Below are 20,040 nucleotides of genomic sequence, written 5' to 3'. Positions count from 1 at the left end.
TTACAATAGGTAGAAAACCCACCCACTGTTTGTTATTCTTCCAACTAGCAGTATTTTAACTGATTAAAGACCAAAGTACTTCATATCTCCTCTGATCTGGAGAGGAAGACCAGACAGGTTACTCTTTTCCAAAGAAAATCTTGGTATTCCAGGTATGGTAACTGATAAGCTACACACACACACACACACACACACACACACACACACACACACACACACACACACACACACACACACACACACAGAGTGCTCCTTGTGCTACTTCTGCATTTATCCAGATGAGGCTCACTGGCTAATGACTTGAAAATAGAAGCAATTTCATTTCTGTTGTAGTTGTTGTTGTTTTTGTTTGAGACAAGGTCTTTACTGTAGTCCTGGCTGGCTTAGAACTCACCATTCAAAGCTTCAGACCCAGATGCTGAGCCATAGATATACCCCACCACACTTGGCTGAAAAGCAAATTTTTCTAAGAACAAAACTAACGATCTATTATTTATGCTACCTGAAAACAAAGAATAAATAATTCACAAGTAATTCAAGTAGCCAACTTTATTCAGTGGTTTTGAGTTTGTCTCAAGCTTAGTTTATTGTTTGAAGAGCTAACCAGAGACTAGACCAATTAGCTTAAATTTTAACTTTTTCCTCTTTCAGCTCTGTCCCTTCAGAAAAAAAAAAAGACATATTTGTACAGAGAAAAGACCAGGGGCTGGGAGTTTGGCCTAGTGGTAGAGTGCTTGCCTATCACGCACAAAGAACCAGGTTCGATTCCTTGGTACCACATACGTAGATTCCTTGGTACCACATACATAGAAAAAGCCTGAAGTGGTGCTGTGGCTCAAGTGGCAGAATGCTAGCTTTGAGGAAAAAGCCCAAGGACAGTGCTCAGGCCCTGAGTTCAGTCCTCAGGACTGGCAAAAAAAAAACCAAAAACAAAAAAACAGAAACTTGCAAGAGATATACATGAAAGGACATAAACTGAATTGTCCTCCAATTTCAGAATAGACTAATTCTCTGTCCTTCAACAGCAAAAATGGGTACAAGACTGCCCAGCCTGGATAACACTGATTTGCTGATATGTGGCTATCATTAACCTTCAGGCCACTGATTTTCCTCTCAGAAACAAACTCTTTTGTCAAGCTCTGGTGGCTCACATCTGTAATCCTATATGATTCCAGAGGCTCAGATCTAAGAATGGCAGTTTAAAGCCAACCCATGCAGAAAAGTCTATGAGACTCTTATCTCCAGTAAACCAGCAAAAAGCTAGAAGGGGAGCTTTGGCTTAAAGTGGTAGAGAACTAGCCTTGAGGGGGAAAAGAAATTTTTAAGCCCAGGAATAGTACCTAGGCCCTAAGTTTAAGCCCCAGAACTAGCACACACATGCAAACATATATGCAAACACACACACACACACACACACACACACACACACACACACACACATGCACAAGTATTTTGTGGCTGCTGAACTTGTCATTCAAATAACATAACCTGACAGTTTAGAGTATGTAGAAAACACATTTCCATAAGCTGTAGCTCAAATTAAGTTTCTCCATTCCAAGTTTTCATGAATGCTGTGGGTCTAATAGGGATAATTTACCAATTACATTATGGCTTCATCGCTATATAAGAAAAGAATTCAAAAGGGAGAAGCAAAATCTATAATTCTGAATTGAGTGACCAATTAAACATTTTGTTCTTGGTACCAAAATATATATTCTCTGGCCTAATCATAAAAGGAATTTAAAATTAACTGTCTAAAAAAAAGACAACTGCATTCATCTTAACTTACTATAATATTTTGTTGGATATAAAATAGTCTGAGTTTCTATTTCTGTTTTTTCCTAGCTTTCTTGGAATGAAGCATTTTTTACCCCTTCAATATTAGAGATTAACATATTAACAATTAGGCTTCATGCCACACACCAAAAGAAATCATAATCATTCCTACTTTATGTTTAGTGCTTCCTCCATTACTCACTAAATTATTTTCCTTCATCTTTTCACATATTTTTGAACTACCAAGGATCCTATTTAGAGACTTAATTCATGTACCATTCTTCACTCTCTCATCACCACCCAAACCCAGCTCTACTCACTTGCATCAAGAAAACTGGAAGGGGCCAGGAGTGAGGCCTAGTAGTAGAGTGCTTACCTAGCATGCACCAAGCCTTGGGTTCCATCTTTCGGTATCACATACACAGAAAAAGCCAGAAGTAGAGCTGTGACTCAAGTGTCAGAGCACTAGCCTTGAAGTGCTCAAGGAAAGTGCCCCAGCCTTAAGTTCAAGCCCTAGGACATGAAGAAGAAGAAGAAGAAGGAGGAGGAGGAGGAGGAGGAAGAGGAGGAGGAGGAGGAAAACTGAGAGTCCCCCATTAGTACTGGCTCTCTTCCATCCATTCTCCAACATGTGACCAGAAGGCTCTTTCAGAAATCTGCACAGAGCCCAGGGCGCTGGTAAATCAAGCCTATAATCTTAATCAATCAGGAAGCTGCAATATGAAAGTCAAGATTTTCAAGCCTCCCAAGGGAAAAAGAAAAAGGAAAGACTGTGAAATTTTTATCGCAAAATTAACCACCAAACAGAAGTGGAGTTATGGCCCATTGGTAGGGAAAAAAAACAACCTTGAGCAAAAAAGCTTAGAGACAGGGGCCATGCCTAGTGGTAGATTACTTGCCTAGTATGCCTGAAGCCCTACGTTTGATTCCTCAGCACCACATACAGAAAAAGCCAGAAGTGGTGCTGTGGTTCAAATGGTAGAGCACTAGCCTTGAGAAAGCTTGAGGACAGTGCCCAGGCCCTGAGTTCAAGCCCCAGGACTGGCATCAGAATACAAGACAAAACTCAAGTTCACCGAGAAGGTCCTGCAATGTCTCTGGTCTAGGGGTTTCCACGTACATTCCTGACACCACTCATTTCCTCACCTAATCCTGTTGGCCCTGTTGGTCATCTTAAAGTTCTGTCACTGCCCAGCTATGTGATCTTTCTGCTTACACTCCCATGTGCCTGCTTGGTGGAATCATCTTTGTCTGGTCCTTTTCCAGAGATTATTATTGCCCTGTGTGGGGGGAGGGAGAGTTGTTATTTTTTTGTTTTGTCATGTTTGTAGGGCTTGAATTCAGGGTCCGGGCACTGTCCTTGAGCCTCTTTGTGCACAAGGCTGGTGCTCTACCATATGACCACAATTTCACTTCAGATTTCAGGGGGTTAACTGGGTTTGGTGGGGAGTTTGGCCTAGTGGTAGAGTGCCTAGCTTGCACCAAGACCCGGGTCCCATTCCTTAGTACCACATACATAGAAAAAAGCTGGAAGTGGTGCTGAAGCTCAAGTGGTAGAGCTCTAGCCTTGAGGAAATTCAAAGACAGTGCTCAGGCCCTGAGCTCAAGCCCAGGACTGGCAAAAAGAAAAAAGAAAAAGAAAAATAAATTTCACAGTTTCCTGCCTGGGCTGGCTCTGAAGCACAGTCTTCAGCTCTCCTGCCTCCTGAGTAGCTAGGATTACAGACATGAGCCACCAGTGCCTGGCTCACCCTGTGGTTTTTGTTTTTGTTTTTTAATACATCCCTAATGGATTCTATGTGAATTTGTGGCTGCAAGTTTATCTTGATGGAACCCATGCTTCTGTCCTAGTAGCCAAAATACTGCCTTTTCTTTTTTAACATATTTTGCAAGGAAACGAATTGTATTCTCAACACTCTCAGTTCTGCTTTGGGGGCGGGGGAGGAGCATGAATAAGACTCACTTTGGAAAAAAGAAAAGTTAGTGCTCACATGTAGCATTTTTCTAACTTGTTACTCCTCAACTACTTAATCTCCAGGAAGAACCTGGAGAATGAATGCTAACAAAATAAGAATCGGGCAGGGTATCAGTGACTCACACCTATAATCCTAACTACTCAGGACACTAAGACCTGAGGATCACAGTTCAAAGCTAGCCTAAATAGACAAACTCAAAAGATTCTTATTTCCAATTAACCAGCCGAGAGTCAGAAGTAGAGGCATGCTTCAAGTGGTAGACCTCTAGTCTGCAAGGGAAACGCCAAGCAAATACTCAAGACCTACCTTCAAGTTCCACTACCAGTCACCCTCCTCTGCAACCCCTGCCAGTAACCCCCCCACCAAAAAAAAGCAGGGCTGGAGGCGGGGGAGGGGGATACAGCCATTAGTGTGCTACAATGAAAACCTGTGGATGATGAGAGACCACAAAGGCTTATCTTCACCTGGACTTGTAAACTATGCCTGCCCACCTGACAGCACAAAAAGGAAATGGGCCTCACACTATCTGAGAAACTGGAGTCTGCCATTAACCTGAATCTAGAAAATCAGAGATATTGCAACGCATGAAGATAGCAGCAGAGGAGGAAGGACAGAAGAGTTCTTTTGCTCTTCCACTGAATTTGAAGAATGAGGACCTGAAACTTCTCCCAGAGCAAAGACCTTTGCAGAGGTCCTCTGATGTCTTATCAGTGTTTGCTTGTCTTTGTTAGTTCTCGAGTGGCTGGTGGAGGACGTCCTAAGATCATCCATAGCATTGTTCTAATGTCTCCTAAGCTGGTGGCTAAAGAATCATTTAATGGAGACTGTATAAAGTGTCTACAGAGACCAGACTACATTGACTTGTAAAGTTTAGTGCTTCTAAGTACTGCTTTCAGGTTATCTTAAGGAAATATATCAAATAACAAACTCCATTGTGAAATACTCACATTCGTTTGTTTCACTTGCAGGAACAAAAATAATGATTTATTTTCTTTGACCACAAAATGATAATTGTAATCTGACTAAAACTTTGGAAACTGGGTTTATCTGAACCTAGAAAATGATTCTTTTCTTTTCTTTTTTTTGGGGGGGGGGTCTGAAGGGTTCATGCCCCAGGACTAGAATAATAATAATAATAATAATAATAATAATAATAATAATAATAATGAGAGAAAGAGACAGAGAGAGAACAATCCAGTATACACAATACTAAGCCTTGAATTAACAGCCTGGGCACTATCCCTTGGCTTTTTCACTCAAAAATGGCACTTTACCACTTGACCCACAGCTCCTTTTCTGGCTTTTAGGTAGTTAACTGAAAGTGTCATGGACTTTCCTGCCTGGGTGGCTTCAAACAGAGACCCTCAGATCACAGTCTTTTGAGGAGCTAAAGATTGCAGGCAGGAGCCACTAGTACTTGGCAGAAAAATAAAACTTCTTATGGCATTCGAATACTCCAAATTATAATTCTCACCTTTGGAACTGTTTTCTCAGTCCACTATTGAACAAAAGTTCTTCCTTTATGCCTTTATCCATTTTTGTGCACAGTAGACACAATAGAGGCTCAAAGAATTTAAGCACCATTTTCCATTCTGTTTGTTTTTTTTTTTTTCCGGTCCTGGGCTTGAGCTCAGGGCCTGAGCACTGTCCTTGGACTTTCTCAAGGCTAGAGCTCTACCACTTGAGCCTCAGCACTACTTCCAGCTTTTTTTTTTTTTCTATGTATGTGGTACTGAGGAATTGAACCTGGGTCTTTGTGCATGCTAGGCAAGCACTCTACCACTAGGCCAAACTCCTGGCCCCCCATTCTCTGTTTTTATTTGATTGTTTTATTTGATTGTTAAGTGCTGTTAATTCTTTCTTTGTAAGTAATGTTATAAGAGCAAACAATATAGACTCAGCTGAAAAGCACCAAGGGCATAAACTTTGCAAGCAGCAACCCTAAGCACCAATACTAATCTCAGCCATGTTTTTTATTTGTTTCCTAGACAAGACAGGCAAGCAGAACCGTTGACTTGAAGCTATGTTTTATTTGGGACAGGGGAGTATTATATAATGGATTGCAATGCTCAGTGCCTTTGGGACAGTAACATTGTACATGGCGTGACAGGAAGCAAAAAGCGTAATGGGCCTTTTTAACTAGCATGCACACACCCCAGCTTCGGCCATTGGAGAGTGGTCTTATTGAAGCTGTGATTACTCTGGAATGGTTTCCTGCTTTCTCAGCAGTGCTCTTTTTCCTGAGTTCAAGCTCCAGGATTGGCAAAAAAAAAAAAAAAAATAGACTATGGCTGAGAGGCCAGGAGTATGGCCTAGTGGTAGAGTGCCTGCCTAGCATGCATGAAGCCCTGGGTTCTATTCCTCAGTACCAAAGCCAGCCCGGGCAAAAAGTGCATGAGACTCTTATCTCCAATAAGCCACTCAGAAAAAGCCAAAAGTGGTGCTATGGTTTAAGTGGTAGAACATTAGTCTGGAATACCAAGAAGCTCAGGGACAGGAAGGCCCTGAATCCAAGCTCCAAGACCAGCAAAAGAAGAAAGAAGAAGAAATGTTAATAATACCTGCAATCTATCCTATTGAGAAAACAGATGTAGTCCCTGCTTGATGACATACTAATTACTTCGGTGATCTCTCTAAGTATAGAGAGCCATTGAAAACTCTTCACAAACTGATGATGAAAATCTAGCAATATATTACCAATGATCAGAAACTAGCTCTGTTTGCTTTCTTGGAATAATGTATTTTCATTGTTCTGTTCTTATAAGAGGGAGGAGGAAGGCTTTTGATTGGGTAAGAACTGCCCAGAACTCAATATCCATCTACCTGGAAAGTTTTTAGTTTGTCCTCACCCTGTCAACTCATGGGTCAGTGGTTGGATCAGTGGACCGAATCACTTTCCCACACTATTTACACAAGACATGGATGCTGATAAAATATTATCTCAGTCAGGAAACAGCAGACCTGAGCCCCACGAGTGTTCTCCACATATCCCCTCATGGTGAGAAGCCACCCAGGCTTAGATGCCATCCAGGCTTAGATGCCATCCATGACTGAGTGTTACCAAAGGGGTCATGGGGAAAAGATTGCATGATCAAAAACCAAAGGCAAAGTCTGGAAAGATACAAGAGCAAAAAAAAAGACTTTGGGCACATTCAAGCTTTGTTCAAATAATTTATAACTAGTATTTTAGGTTCACTTTTCTCCTCTCCCTTCGAAAGCAACATTCAATCGAGTTCTAATTTGTATTATTAGTAAATAAATTCACGATTTCCAATTTCTTACCTTGGCCACAGCCCATACTCTACATACTCCATCTCCTCTAACTTTGTTGTTATTAACCAAACAAGTAGAAGCAGAAGCCACAAGTTTTTAAGAGAGTGGTTCTCATTAAAAAAAAAAAAATCCCATTACCTTCAATGTTAAAAAAAGAAGAAGAATGAAGGAGAGACTAGTCAGGCGCCAGTGGCTCACATCTGTAATCCTACCTACTCAGGAAGCTGACCTCAGGATCACGGTGCAAAGCCAGCCTGAGAGATTCTTATCTTTAATTAACCACCACCAAAAAGCTAGAAGTGGAGCTGTGGCCCAAATGGTAGATCACTAGCCTTTAGGGGAAAAGCTAAGAGAGTATCTGAATGCACACACACACACACACACACACACACCTCACTGATTAATGTAGAAATATCAAATTCTTCTTTGGGAGAAGCCAGGTGTACACATGACTACTTTTAAATCTTTGCCCTTTAAAACTTACAACTATTCTTTAGCTTTTTTCTATAAACTAACTCTATAACTATACTCCTATTGTCGCTGTGTGCTTTAGGTTCCAATCAATCCCTGTGATATGCAAATGAGAGCTACGTATATTTTCTATTCTGCCCTCTCTCCACACTTTTCTTTGTAGGCTACCCAGCTAGGCTTATTTCAATGCCTCCATTCTGACTTTTCTTCCTCTTCCTTCTTTTCATCTCTTAAGTGACAACCCTGTCTAAAACTGTCAAATAAATTATCTAAGTTTTTCAAAATAAAGTAGAACCGGGCAGAGTGAATAGCACAAAACCTTTCTGCACGAACTAGCCATATGCTTGTCATTCCATCTCCACGGCTTTTACAATCCCCTCTCTGAGGGCCTGGGTGTTACGGGGTGTGTAGAGATGGGAGGAAACCCAGCCAAGAACACAGGGGATTAGCTTGCTTTCTTCTCTGTTCATCTTTTATTGCCCTTCTGAGGTTTCCTTGCAAGATCTGTTCCATTGTCTATCTCTATGTACCTTTGAGAACTAATCGGGGTTTTACAAGCCTACTTCTTGTCCAGAGAATAAGTAAAAAGAAGTGGGTTTTTGTTTTTGGTTTTGGTTTTTAGGGGTTTTGTAATGCCACAGCAATGGAATTCCAGAATGGGAATGGATTTTAATTAGGACTCAAATTTACATCTCCTTTCAGCTTTGTCTTGATCCATCCACTTCAAGAAGGAAAAAAAAAAAAAACTGAAAGAAGGTATGTCTGTAAAAAATATATTTTGTGTTTTTTACTTAATTTCAATAAACAACTAGTCTAGTAGTTATTTCTACAGCCAAAGGTTTTGAATCCAGCCTTTCTGTAGCACATATGACTCTCGAATAATTAAGTCATGACAGTATTATTGCAAGTCACCACAACTGCTTAAAACAAAAGCCAGAATCAGTGTGGTCCAGCAGGAGAGAAAAAGAATATTCTGGGCAGTGTATGTTGTAGCTCAGTGTTAGCAGTGTTAGGGTGCAAGCTTAGGATCATGAGGCTTTACATTCAACTGGTAGCATCACAAAACGATAATTTAAAATGAAAAAGTCCAGGAGTTTGGCCTAGTGGTAGAGTGCTTGCCTAGAATGTACGTAAGACCTGGGTTCAATTCCTCAGTACCTCATACATACAAAAAGTTGGAAGTGGTGCTGTGGCAGAGCTCTAGCCTTGAGAAAGCCCTAGGACTGTGCTTGGGACCTGAGTTCAAGCCCCAGGACTGGCCAAAAAAAAAAAAAAACAACTGCCAGGTTTGATTGGTTCACATCTGTAATCCTAGGTACTCTGGTGGCTGAGATCTGAAGGTCTTGATTCAAAGCCAGCCCAGGCAATCTGTGAGATTCTTATCTCCAATTAACACCTGAAAAATGGTACTGTGGCTCAAAGTGGTAATTTTATCCTGGAGCAAAAACAGCTCATGGACAGCTCCCAGGCCCTGAGTTCAAGCCCCACAACCAAACAAGCAATCACTCTATCAGTCTATCTGTCTATTTCTCCATCTATCCATCAATCTATAATGTTTCAGCGAGTAAGAGACAGAGTCAGAATTTAAAACTTCAAAGTCCTCTTCCTATCTGAGCTACTAAGTATAAAACATGGTTGACAAATCTGTAACATATTTAGGTATGTTGGTTTAAGAGGAGGATAGCATTTACAGAAAAGTTCATGCTCTAAATCAACATTCCTGTAATCTTTGAACATCAAATGCCACATGGGCTATTTATTTAATAAGAAAAAAATCATGTAAGCTTTTTAAAAATTAACTACATATTTGCCTCTTGACAGTCTGAGAAAGCAAAGATAACTTACCTGTTAGTGAAACTGGTAAGATAAAAAGCGGTAGTTGGCTCTACTCAAAGATCAGCTGCTAATAATTCATTTGTAGCATACAGTGACACATTTATTACAGCAACAAATGCTTCCTGTGATCTGGGACCACAGGTGTAAAAGCTTTGTTTTCTAATCTCAACATTACATTTGTAAAGATTCAGATTAAATGACGCCTCTTGAGAATGGTAAAGGATAAAATAAGCAGATCATGTCAAGATTGCTTGAGAAGCCAGTCACTGCTGGCTCATAGTATAATCCTTCGAGATTGAGAGAAAATCAGTTCCACCAGAAAGTCTAAGAAAAAGCCAGAGTGGAGGCATAGCTCAAGTGGTAGAGCAATAGCCAAGCAACTATGAGGTCCTGAGTCCAAACTCCATTGCCACCAAAAAGAAGTTGCTTGACTTAAGGAGAGATGTCTACATGGTAGATTAAAGGAGCCGGGAAGCTTTTTTCTAAACACTGAAAGAAGCCAGACATCAATGGCTCAGCCTGTATTCAGGAGGCTGGCATATAAGAATCCAGGCTGGAAAAGCTAACCCAGGCAAGAAGTCTGTGAGATTCTTGTTTTGTTTTCTTTTGTTTGGGTTTTTTTTTTGGGGGGGGCGTTGGTTTTGTTTTTTGTTTTCTGGTCCATTGTGGAGCTTGAATTTGGAGCGTGGGCGCTGTCCCTGAGCTCTTAAGCTCAAGGCTAGCATTCTATCACTTTGAGCCACAGTGCCACTTCCATTTTTCTGGGCATTTACTGGCATAAGATTCTCAAGACATTCATGCCCAGGTTGGCTTTGAACCAACCGTGATCATCAGCTCTCAGCCTCCTGAGTAGCTAGGATTCCAGGTGGGAAGCACTAGTGCCCTACCTGAGTGATAGTTATCTCCAAGTCACCAACAAAAGGCTGAAAGTAGAGCTGTGGCTCAAGTAGTAGAGTGCTAGCCTTGAGCACAAAGAGGCTTCAGGAAGGGGCCCGGGCCCTGAGGTCAAGCCCCTCCTCCCCCCCACCCACAAATGTTATTGTTACAAAGGAACTGCATTAATTAAGAAATGCCACAAAATTCAAAACTAGAAACAATGCTAGATATCTCAGGTCCAGAGAAGTGACAAGGCCTGCCTGGTACGTGAGACTCAAAAAGCAAGAGAAGAAAGGATAATGAAGAGTGAAATTGATGATAGCATATTTTATAGAAGTGTTGTCTCAAGGAAACCCCTTTTTGTCTTTTATTTTATTTTATTTTATTTTGCCTTGGGCTTGAACCCAGGGCCTGGGCACTGTCCTTGGACACTTTTTGCTCAAGGCTAAATAAAGCCCTGCCACTTGAGCCAGAGCACACTTCGGGCTTTTTCTGATTATGTCCTACCAAGGAATCGAACCCAGGGCTTCATGCTAGGGGAGGATTCTACCACTAGGCTATGCTCTAGGCCTTTTTTGTTGTTGTTATTATTCTTTCTTACTCTCTCTCTCTCTCTTTCTCTCTCCCTCTCTCTCTCTCTCTCTCTCTTTCAAAGGAAATTCCTTTTATTCTGAATTTAAAGCAAAGCAAATCAACTATTATTAAAGGTAAATCTAATCAACCGGCCCCTGTTTTTATGGGGGTGAAGGGAATGAAGAACAGGGTGTTATTAGACTAACTCATATCATACTAAATTTCTAAGATTTTGTAGTGTCTTATCTAAACTCAAACTGAACTAGGAGTTAACTTATCCCCAGGAATTGAAACTTGACTTAAACGCTTAACTAAAGAGAGTAATTCAAAACTCAAAGCAATTTAAGGGATAGACCCAAAATCAAGACCCACCAAATGTTCCCTCTCTAAAGATAAGATTGAATGGAGAATTTTTAAAATGTGTTTTCAGTGTTGGGGTTGTCTGTGTAAAAGTGAAAGGCAGATTTACTGTTGACAGATTTTTTTTCTTTTGTTGTTATAGTTGTCTCTATTATCATTCAAACTGTGCAAATCAATTCTCTGGCCTAAATTGGGCATTCTGCATTTCAAAAGCCTCAAAAAACTGGAGCAGTTTCAGTGAAAGGAGCAAGACGTCAGTCTTCAGGTGCAAGGTCACTTAAGGAGGTGAGACTCAGAGGCAGGATAAGACCTGGGGACAAAGATTTTTTTTTACTAGAAGTCGTTGTTGATGTTCTCTCAACTTTTCCTTTGAGGATGGAATGGACGGGGGGGGGGGGGGGGGGAGAGCTGTTAGGCATAAATACCTGGGCATCCTGCTTGCTCTGTGTGCTTTGCTTAGCAGACTTTTGGTTATTGATGCACTGCACAATAATCTGCTTACAGAGACGATTCTTCACTTTCGTGTCTATCAGTGGTTCCTGGAGAGGATAGTTAGAGCAAGCCTCTCCTGGATTTTGATTTTTATTTATTTATTTTTGTGGGTCCCTGAGCTCTTCAATTCAAGGCTACCTGCCCTACCCCTGGGCTTAGACAGTATCCTTGAGATGAAGCTCAAGACTACTTCCCTACCCTTGAGCCAAGCCTTCCCATTTTTTTCTAGAGGTTAGATGGAAATAAGAGTCAGGTCCTGTAGTGCCCGGGCTGGCTTTGAACCTTGACCCTTAGCCTCCTGAGTAGCTAGGATTACAGGTGTGAGCCACCGCCAGGCTCTCCTGGATTTTTCTGTCAATCCTCAAATCACTAGGATTACAAGTTTGTGCTACCAGGACCCAACTCAAATAACTTCTTTTGAATAACAATTGACAACATTTTGAAAATCCTTTGTGTCTGATTAACTTTGACTCTGAAAAGGATGTCAACATTCATTCTGTCATTTTGCCATGAACATTAGAAAATGTAATATTTTCTTTTTGTAATGTAATCTAGAAAAAGATGGTACCTCATTATTAAGTTGAAGCTAGTTTCCTTCTAATGAATACCTATATGTATATACTTGTATCTATACATATATTACTTGTATATACATATATGAAAATAGAGTAAAGCTGAAAGTGAAGTTGTATATTTTTAAACTCAACACATCTCCTTAAGTAAAACAAAAAGCATTTCTTGATGATTTCCATTATCAGTCCAGAGCTTCCTTTTCAAAGAACCCTAAGCATTTAAATCCACATAAATTACTTAGATTTTACTATCTAGAGGTAGAGAATGAGAAGCTAGAGTCATACTAACCACAATAAAGAATGCAAAAAAAAAAAGACCCCTATATTACAAAATGTAGTCACATCCCACAGGGAGTCTGTTTTTTACTGCCTCGTTAACAAATTATTTCAATATATGCTGTGGAATGCTTTTATGTCTGTCAGAGGTAAACATTATTTGCAGGCTCTCTCTCTTCTCTCTCTCTCTCTCTCTCTCTCTCTCTCTCTATATATATATATATATATATATATATATCTATATATATATATATATATATATGGGGGGGGCTTGAACTCTGCCTGGGCATTGTCCCTGAGCTCTTCAGCTCAAGATTAGGACTCTACCACTTTGAGCCATAGGTTTTCTGGCAGTTACTTGAAGATAAGAGTTTCTCAGATTTTGCTGCCCTGGCTGGCTTTGAACCACAATCCTCAGATCTCAGCCTCCTGAGTAGCTAGGATTACAGGCATAAGCCACCAGCTTCTAACATATATATATATATATATATATGCATATATAGGGGTTTTTTTGAAAAAAGAAATATGTGTTAAACCATATTGAGGGAAAAGACCAAGAAAAAAAAAAGCCTAGAACAGTTATTTTTTTTATTTAGCTTGAGGCTAGTCACACCAATTTCTATTAAATATATTTTAATGTCTCAAGCAGTGAAAAGGAGAGAGAAATATAGCAAAAGTTAGGAATGAGTAAACTTATTCTTCAGAGATTCAAATAGTAAATTAGATTTAGAAAAATTATTCAGCTTTTTTGTTGTAATGAAAAAGCAGAAGCATACTTAAGAGAATGAGCATGTCTTTACTTTGGAAAAACAAGATTAGAAGGTAGGCACCAATAGCTAAGTCCTGTAATTCTAGCTACTGAGGAAGCTGAGTTCTGAGGATCATGGTTCAAAGTCAGCTTGGGCAGAAAAGTCCCTATACAAGTCCCCCTTCCTGTAATCCTAGCTACTCAAGAAGCCGAGTCACTAAAAAGTCCGTGAAACTCTTATCTCCAATTAATCACTAGAAAATGAGAAGTGGGGGGCCAGGAGTTTGGCCTAGGGGTAGAATGTTTGCTTTGCATGCATGAAGATCCAGATTCGATTCCTCAGTACCACATACATAGAAAAAGCTAGAAGTGGTACTGTAGCTCAAGTGGTAGAGCTCTAGCCTTGAGAAAGCCCAAGGATAGTATTCAGGCCCTGAGTTCAAGCCCCAGGACTGGCAAAAAAAGAAAGAGAGAGAGAAAGAGAGAAGAAAGAAAGAAAGGAAGAAAGAAAGAAAGAAAGAAAGAAAGAAAGAAAGAAAGAAAGAAAGAAAGAAGAAAATGGGAAGTGGGGCTGTGTCTCACATGGTTGGATGGTAGCCTTGAGCTGATGAGCTCAGGGACAACACCCAGGCCTAGAGTTTAAGTCTCACCACAAACAACAACAACAACAACAACAAAAAAAGTCCCTCTTATCTCCAATTAACCACTCAAAAGCTGGTAGTGGTGCTATGGCTCTAATGGTAAAGCAGTAGTCTTGACTAAAAGATCTCAGGAACAGAATGCAGGCTCTGAGTTTAAAGCCCCAAAACTGACAACAAAAACTAGATTCATTTTTAATTTCATATAAAAAATAATTTTCTTGGGCTGGGACTGTAGCTTAATGGTAGAGTGCTTGCCTAGCATTCATGAAGCTCTGGGTTCCATTCCTCACTACCACATAAATAGAAAGTGGTGCTATAGCTCAAGTGGTAGAGGGCTAGCCTTGAGCAAAAGAAGCTCAGGGACAGTACCTGGTTCCTAAGTTCAAGCCCCAGGACTAAGCTTGAACAAAGAAAGAAAAAAATCTTTCTTTGTACATGGATTATACAGAAAAAAGTGTCAGGTTAGATTGGGCCTTTGCTGAATGTGTTTCTTTTTAAATACATTAATTAGCATTTCTCAAGGGTTTTGAAAGGAACATCCTAGCTTATTTCCCAAATAAAAATAGTATCATAAATGACTACCTAAATGACAAATTACAAAGAACAGATAACCATGTATGCCTGAAAGTTAAAGGTAGGATTAAATTCAGGCATGCAAACAATTCACAAGAATCCATTTAAAAAAGAAGAAGAAGAAAAGCTTGTCTACATACTTAAATGAATGCTTGGCAGCAAGATAAATGCCTGTGGATAAAGCCTTGGGAAGAAAATTCATGGCTATGATGGGAGCTGAAATAATATGATATAATAATGAGCACAAATCGCTTCAACTCTCTTGACTTCGATTATTGCATCTGAAACACAAGGCCATTAATATAGTTGTACCCAAACTTCCTTTCAGCTGTGAGCTGTCATCAAGTCTATTGAGTCACAGCATCAAAGAATTGGTATAGTCTATAACTTTAGAATTTATGAGCCTGAACATATAGAACATTATTAAGCCATGTTCATCTTGTTTACTGTTGAATTTCACCCCAGGATTAACCAAATGCCTACAATATGGTAGGAACTTAGTAAAGATGTTGAGTAAATTTTTAAAAAATACAAATCATGTCACTTTCTAAGCCACTATATAAAAAGTTATTAAAATAAGTTAATATATCCATTTAGTAAATATTTCTCAAACAACTGTATGACAGAAAATGACACTGGACAGATTCCAAGAGCAACAAGACAATGTATCTGCCAAGGAATTTCACAGTCTGGTGTTGTATGGGCAGGAAAGAGTGGAAGCACAAGGACAGTTAACAGTTTATTTGCAGATGCTTAATTTTACCTTCAATTCCTGGTATGGCCAGGAAAGCAGATAATACAAGGATTGCTGACTATACCAGAACTACTGATAGTGGGTAAAGAGTAAGTTTTTATCGATCCAAAAACTCTTATGAAAGCATAAAACACCTCAAATAGCAAAAATAATCCTGAGTTCAAAAATAAATAAAATAATACTGAAAGTATCACTTCAAATTATACTACAGAGGTATAGTGATAAAGAAAAGTTGATACACACATTAAAAAAAAAAAATTAACCCAAGCCAGGTTCACGCCTGTAATCCTAGCTACTCATGAGGCTAAGATCTGAGAAATACATGGTTTAAAGCCAGCCCAGGCACTAAAGATCATGAGACTCTTATCTCCAATTAACCACTAGAAAACCGGAAGTGGCACTGTGGCTTAAGGGGTAGGGCAGTTGCCTTGAGCTAAAGGGCTCTGGGACAATGTCCAGGCCCAGGGGTGGGGTGGTAGCCTTGAGCTGAAGATCTCAGGGACAGCACCCAAGCCCAGATTTCAAGCCCCAGGAATGACCAAAAAAAAAAAAAAAATTGACCCCATTGCCAGGAGCTGGTGGCTCACACCTGTAATCATAGCTATTCAGGAGACTGAGACTTGAGGATCAGAGTCAGCCTGGGGAAGAAGAGTATGAGATTCTTATTTCAATTAACCACCAGAAAACTGGACATGGCAATATGCCTTAACATGGTAGAGCACTAGCCTTGAGCAAAAAGAGCTCGAGGACACACTCAAGTCCCAAGTTCAAACCACACAACCAGCAAAAGGAAAAAAAATGGACGAAAACACAGTAAGAATTGAGAATTATATTATAACAAACCTAAAAGTTTCTGCACTGAGCTGAGCTCATTACCTCATGCCTATAATCCTAGCTACTCAGGAGGGTGAGATCTGAGGATCACAGTTCAAAGCCAGCCTGGGCACTAAAGAACCTGAGGCTCTTATCTCCAATTAACCACTAGTAAGCAGGAAGTGAAGCTGTGGCTCAAGGGGTAGGGCTGTAGCCTGGAGCAGATGAGGTCTAGGACATGGGACAGGCCCAGAGTCCAAGCACCATGACTGACAAAAAAAAAAAAAAAAATTCTGCACAGAAAAAAAACAGTTATCAAAACCAAGAGATAATTCATGGTATGAGAGAAAATATTCTGGCTGGCTAATCAATAGATAAAGATTAGTATTCAGAATATAATAGGGTTCAGAAGTGAAACAACAGAATAATATATATAGGCCAATTATTAAATGCAAAAGCAAATTGAACAAGCAGTTCTCAGAAGAAAAATCAGAAATGGCTAATAGATACAGGAAAAATAATGCTCAACATCATTAGCCACAAAGGAAATGTAAATCAAAACTACATTAAGATTCTATGTCAGAATGGACCTCATCAAGAAAACAACACTGTTAAGTGCTTGAGGAAGAAAAAGACCTTCATGCATGATGGGTAGGAATGGAAATTCATGGAACCACTATAGAAATCAATGTGGAAGTTACCTCAAAATTTAAAAAAAGAAAAATAGGCCTACCCTTTGACTCCCACAATATCACTACTGGGCAAATGTCTAACACTGAGTAATAACTCAATGTACAAGAAAGACACCTGCCTTATCCGTGTGTCCTGTAGCTTTTTTCACAGAAGCACGGCATAGAGATGCCCAACAATTGATAAATGGATAAAGAAGATATAGTATGTCTACACCATGGATTATTACTTAACCATAAGAAAAAGTGGTATTATTTCATTTGTAGGAAACTGGATGGAATTGGAGGACATCATGTTGAGTAACATAAACCAAATTTAAAAAGCCAAAAATAGCCAGGTGCCAGTGGTTTACGCCTATAATCCTAACTACTCAGGAGGCTGAGATCTGAGGATCTCAGTTCAAAGCCAGTCCTGGCACGAAGGTCCGTGAGAATCCTATCTCCAACTAACCACTAGAAAACCTGAAGTGGTGCTGTAGCTCAAGGGTACTAATCTTGATCTGAAGAGCTCAGAGACAGCACCCAGGCTCAGAGTTCATGCCCCAGGACCAACAGAAAAAAAAAATTAAAAGCCAAAAATACATGTTCTCAGTCATATGTGGAAGCTAGATCTAAATCACATGTATATTAATGGGTATGCGTGTATGTATATTATATACACATGTACTTAGAATATAATTCTAAGGATGGAACTATTTAGGGGGATTCGGGAAAGGGATGGGAAAAGAAAGAGGGGGAAAGATTCAAAGTACATTGCAACCGGGTATGAAGATAGCAAAAAAGTAGAAGAAATGGGAGGGAGGGAAAGAGGGAGGAGGGAAGGAAGAAAATAAAAGGGAAAATTCTCAAACTAGCAGCTGGGATGTAGTTCACTATGAGCAATCAGGATCCAATTCCCTGCACCCACTATAAAACCTAATGTAAGTAAATAATAACTAAATGACTATCAATCTCATGAATCAAGATGTATTGCAGTGACTGTGTTCTTCATTCTTCATTCCAATAACTTTTCTTGCTAGCCTGTAAGGATCACAACACACATACACATTCACACAGACACACACCATCAAAGTCTTCCTTTTATCCATAGTCACTTCATTTCCCCAACTTTACATTATAGCTGCAGTGAAGAAGAGCAAAACTCCAAGCCAGGTGCTGTGGCCCACACCTGTAATCCTAGCTACTCAGGAGGCTGAAGTCTGAGGATCGAGGTTCAAGGCCAGACCAGGCACTAAAGAACCCGAGACTCTTAGAAACCACTAGAAAAATGGGAAGTGGGGCTGAAGCTCAAGGGATAAGGAGGGGCCCAGAGTTCAAGCCCCATGATCCACAGAAAAAAGAGAAAGGAGAAGAAGAAGGAAGAGGAGGAGGAGGAGGAGGAGGAGGAAGAGAGGAAAACAGGAGTGCAAAACTCCAAATTCTTGCACAGCTGTCATCTCTAGCTATGCCCCTGCCCGTGTCTATTCTAAATATATCCCCAGAAAGCAACTGAAATGAGTCCATCGCTCAACAGAAGACACCTGGAAGCAACTGTCTGAAAGGCTGTTGTGGAAGTTGTTAACCTCATATAAACATAAGTAAACAAACCAAATAACAGCTTGAAATATTTAGTTTAACCCTCCATGACTCTACCGGATGTGTGAGTCATTTGTCTTGTAATTACCTCCCAACTCCTAGGCACAAATTTATCTACTTCAAACATTCCTCGGCAGAGGCAGGCGCCTTCCTTTCAATACATCTTAGTGTGGCTAAAAGAAGAAAAGACAACAGAATATTTCCAGAATGTTTTTGTAACCATGTGTGCAGGTATTTTTTAATTATACATTTTTTCCAACAATTTACCTCCACTCAGTAGAGGACCAGCAGCAGGGAAGAATTTTGTTCTTCAAATCTGAACCACATGATAGAAAATAGAGGTTATAAAAATGTGAACTCCCTCACTAATGTAACTATTGAAATTTAGGGAGGCATTCAAATATTTTAACTTCAACATACTTTAATTCTAAAATATGACTTAGTAGTACAATCTAGCAAGCCAGGCGTGGGAAACACACAGGATAGAAGTGACTGCTTTACTTCCATTTTCCTATGTACCGTGCTCCTTCGTTGTACTTAAGCATCAAACTTTGGGTTCAGTGTAGTGCCCCATGCCTTTAATCTCAGCTAGATAGGAGACATAAGTCAGATAGAGCAAAAACTTGAGACCTTATCCAAAAAATTGCTAAGTGAAAAAGGGCTAAAGGCATGGCTCAAGTGCTTACCTTGCAAGCTTGAGGTCCTGAGTTCAAACCCCAATACAACCACCACAAAAATAATAAATAACATTTTAAAAATTCAGGATGGGGTATGGTAGTGCAATCCCTATAATTCTAACCCTCTAGATAGGCAGAGAGAAAAATAGCTGCTTAAGTTCAAGACCCCTCTCATGAAATATCTATGCGATATAAATAAAATATAAATACAGTATAAATATGTAGTCTGTCACTGATAAAGCCCAGTACTGAGTACTTGGTGTATATTTTCATTAACTGATCTCTCATTTCCTAACAAGCTTTATACTCCTTTACAGGGAGGGACTGTAGAGACACAGTTAACATGATTCAAGATTATCTCATTCATAACTACTATATTACACTGTCTTTATTGAAATAAGAGAGAAAGAATAAAAAGAAATACATAAGCCTGGTCACTCACATCTGTAATCCTAATTACTCAGGAGGCTAAGATCTGAGGACCTCAGTTGGAAGCCAGCCGAAGCAAGAAAGTCTATGAAACTGTTATCTCCAATTAACCACCAGAAAACCAGAAGTAGCACTGTGGCTCAAAGTGGTAGAGTGCTAGCCTTGAGCAAAAAAAAAATCAGGGACAGGCTCAGGCCCTGAGTTCAAGCCCTATGACTGGCCAATAGGGGAGTTGGGGATGGAAGGGAAGAAGGGGGAGGGAGGGAGAGGGGGAGGGGGGAAGGAGGGAGGAGGGGGAAAGAGAGAGAACACATGAGAATATATTATTCAAATTCTTCCCAAATTCCATTCCCTTGTGAAATATGCAGATGAGGTCTCCGATTACATACACTACATGTCCCTGCACAACATGAATGAGGTGTTTTTTGTACCACGTGTACCCACCAGCAGCTCTTGGCTTCATGTGGTGCTGGCCTGGGATCAGCTGCCACAGGTGGTCTGAGAGCTGTGAAGGCTCTCCAGTCCTTCCTTGATCTGATTCCCACTGGAAAATAAGTATCTACCTATCTACCTTCTCCTATTAAAATTGTTATCTTTGGGGCTGGGCGTCTGGCCTAGTGGTAGAGTGCTTGCCTAGCATGCATAAAGACCCGGGTTCGA

The sequence above is a fragment of the Megascapheus bottae genome, chromosome 20, assembly GCF_031878675.1.
Source record: "Megascapheus bottae isolate mThoBot1 chromosome 20, mThoBot2.hap1, whole genome shotgun sequence".
Taxonomy (NCBI): domain Eukaryota; kingdom Metazoa; phylum Chordata; class Mammalia; order Rodentia; family Geomyidae; genus Megascapheus; species Megascapheus bottae.
This window is presented reverse-complemented; position numbering follows the sequence as displayed.